Below are 3767 nucleotides of genomic sequence, written 5' to 3' on the forward strand. Positions count from 1 at the left end.
CCTGGGGGCCCTGGGTGTTTTCTTGGATCGCTTCTGCAGCTGGAAAACTTCCTGCTCTTCTGGAAAGGCAGGAAAATGCTGGGAGACGGGGTGGGTTTATTGCTGGGGAGCTGGGTACGTTGGTTCTGGGGTTTTTTAATCATCATTAATCCGAAAATCGGGGTGTTTCAAATTGTTCCATTGTTTCATTGCCTGGGTTTGATGCGGTTTTACCTTTGCACAGAGAATTGAGGCTGGAGCTGCTCCATTCCACCTAAATTTGGGTGCTGAACTCCTGCTCCTCCCACCCAGCTGGAGTCAGAATTCCCTGGATTTGGGGTGGAATTTTGGAGCAGAATCCTGCCCTGGACGTTCAGAACTCACAAATGTCTTCCTTTAAAAAGGATGGTTTGGAGCAGAGTTTAAATCAAAATCTGATTCTGTTTAAATTAAAATGTGTTTTAATTTAAATCGAAATGTGTTTTAATTTAAATCGAAATCTGTTTTAATTTAAATCGAAATCTGATTTAAATTTAAATCGAAATCTGATTTAGTTTAAATTTAAATCTGTTTTAATTTCAATTGAAATTTAAATCGAAATCTGATTTAGTTTAAATTTAAATCTGATTCAGTTTAAATTAAAATCTGTTTTAATTTCAATTGAAATCTGTTTTAATTTAAATCGAAATCTGATTTAAATTTAAATCTGATTCAGTTTAAATTAAAATCTGTTTTAATTTAAATAGGAATCTGATTTAGTTTAAATTAAAATCTGTTTTAATTTAAATAGGAATCTGATTTAGTTTAAATTTAAATCTGATCTAATTTCAATCAAAATCTGATTTAATTTCAATCAAAGTCTGATTTAATTTCAATTGAAATCTGATTCAGTTTAAATTTAAATCTGATTCAGTTTAAATTAAAATCTGTTTTAATTTCATTTTAATCTCTTTTAATTTAAATAGGAATCTGATTTAGTTTAAATTTAAATCTGATCTAATTTCAATCAAAATCTGATCTAATCTTAATGAAAATCTGATTTAATTTCAATCAAAGTCTGATTTAATTTCAATTGAAATCTGATTCAGTTTAAATTTAAATCTGATTCAGTTTAAATTAAAATCTGTTTTAATTTCATTTTAATCTCTTTTAATTTAAATAGGAATCTGATTTAGTTTAAATTTAAATCTGATCTAATTTCAATCAAAATCTGATTTAATTTCAATCAAAGTCTGATTTAATTTCAATCAAAATCTGATTCAGTTTAAATTAAAATCTGTTTTAATTTCATTTTAATCTCTTTTAATTTAAATAGGAATCTGATTTAGTTTAAATTTAAATCTGATCTAATTTCAATCAAAATCTGATTTAATTTCAATCAAAGTCTGATTTAATTTCAATCAAAATCTGATTCAGTTTAAATTAAAATGTTTTAATTTCATTTTAAATCTGTTTTAATTTAAATTGAAATCTGATTTAATTTAAATTGAAATCTGATTTAATTTCAATCAAAATCTGTTTTAATTTAAATTTCATTCCAAAATCCTTGGATATTTTTGAGTGAGGAATGAGGAAATCCAGGGCTGGCAATGGGGTTCAGACCCAAACTGGTAAGAATTATCCCAAATCTGACACTGCCAGTGCTTCCAGAGCCTGAATTTCCTGCTCTGAGCTGCCCAAACCTCCAATTTTAGGCTTAGATTAAAAAAAAAAACCATGGTGGGGAAGGGTCTGTGGGACTTGGAAATTCCCAGGCAGAAGTGGCAGGGTCTGGAATCCAGCAAGGGAAAAAAAGGCCCCAAAAAGCCATTTTAAAAGGCCCCAAAAAACCCCATAAAAATGGAACAAAATCGGGGGGAAAACGAAATAAAAAATTTTAAAAAACCACTTTTAAACCTTTGGAAGGGAAATGGTTCAGCCCTAAAATAAAACTTCCTTTCGGCGGAGGGGGGGTCACGGAATTCCGGCCTGGTTTGGGTGGGAAGGGACCCTAAAGCCCGTCCGGATCCGTGGATTTCCCTGGGCAGGGGCAGCTCCCACCATCCCAGGCTGCTCCGAGCCCTTCCCACCTGGGATTCCCGGGATTTGCGGCACATCCGTGTCCTTTTTCCCACCCCGATGCCGCTTCAAGCACAAGGAGGGGCCCAGATTTCCCAGCCTGGTGCCAACCCCAAATCCCTGGATCCGAAGTTCTTCGGGAGCTGGAGCTGTCCCATGAGGAGGGTTTGGGAATCCAGCTCTTCCCTCCTCTCAATTCCGCCTGTAGAGACCCAAAAATTGGGATTCTGGTGGGGGTTTTTTTTTGGTTTTATTTTTCCTCCTTCTTTTTCCCCACCCTGGGATTTGTAGGATGGAGGAGGAAGAACTTGGTGGCGTCTCCTGAGGAGAAAAGGAATCCCAGATGATTCCCGCAGCTCTTTTTGCAGCTCCAGATCAAGGAGAAAACCCCAAGGAATCCTTTCCATGCGTCCCACGGGATTCCTTTGGGATTCAGCCTGGTGCTCCTCGGGTTCCCAATCCACGATGGGAATGTTGATCTGTTTGGAGTTTCCTGCACTATGAAGTTTCTTTTCCTCCTCCCCCTCCTTTCTCCAGGTGTTTTCGGGACAGGAGGGGAGGGCACTGGACCGGCAACGGGGCAGGGAACGATCCCAAAGCTTTTCCTGGAACGATCCCAAAACTTTTCCCTTCACGGCCCCTTAAACCCGTCCCTCTTCCTTTTGTTGTTGTGGTTTTCCGTGTGGAAAACGCCCTAAAAACGGCCCCAAAAGGGAGAAGTGAGTGTGGGATCCATGGGGAGGGCCGGGAATGATGGAAAGGGAGCTCCTCTGGGAAGCCCGTGGGGAACAAAAGGGTTTTGTGTCCCCGCAGCTCTGAGGGAAGGGGACCCTCAACAGCAGCGCCTCGGCGGCCTTTGGGGCGGGGGCACCTCGTCCCCGTGCTGCTCTCGGGCCATTGTCCCTCCCGAATCCCATTGTCCCTCCCGAATCCCATTGTTATTCCCAAGGTCCCGTTGTTATTCCCAAGGTCCCATTGTTTGGGCCATTGTTGCTACCAAATAACGCGTGAAGCTCCCGGGGAGCCGCAATGAGCCTGGAGGGCTCCTCGTGTCCCTTCCCCGTGTCCCTGTCCCTGTCCCCGTGTCCCTTCCCCGTGTCGCTGTCCCCGTCCCTCTCCCCGTCCCTGTCCCCGTGTCCCCGTCCCTGTCCCCGTGTCCCTGTCCCCGTGTCCCTTCCCCGTGTCCCTTCCCCGTGTCCCTTCTCTGTGTCCATGTCCTTGTCTGTTCCCTGTCCCCGTGTCCCTTCCCTGTCCCCGTGTCCCTTCTCTGTGTCCCTTCCCCGTGTCCCTGTCCCCCCGTCCCCATCCCCATCCCATCCCCGTCCCTATCCCTGTTCCCCATCCCCGTTCCCATCCCCGTCCCCATCCCTCTCCCGGTCCCTTTTCCCATTCCCATCCCTATCCGGACCCGTTCCCTGCCCGGCACAGCCCAGCCGAGTTTTCCCTAAAGGCTGCGGAGGGATTTGGGATTTCCCGGGAGTTCGGGACTCCGCTGTGGTGTCCCGGAGCCTCCTCCCCCTTCCGGAGCCCGATCCCACTCCGTTCCTCCCTCTGCTCCCTTTTCCTTGGATGAGCCTTTCCCAAAACCAATCCCAAGGGAGTGGAGGCTTCCTGCGGGGCCCGGGGTGCCTCCCCTTGCTCCCCCCCTGGATCCCATCCCTGGATCCCATCCCTAGTTCCCACCTCTGGATCCCATCCCTGGATCCCACCCCTGGATCCCATCCCTAGTT

The sequence above is a fragment of the Corvus brachyrhynchos genome, unplaced genomic scaffold (genome assembly GCF_000691975.1).
Source record: "Corvus brachyrhynchos isolate BGI_N302 unplaced genomic scaffold, ASM69197v1 scaffold150, whole genome shotgun sequence".
NCBI classification, from domain to species: Eukaryota; Metazoa; Chordata; class Aves; order Passeriformes; family Corvidae; genus Corvus; species Corvus brachyrhynchos.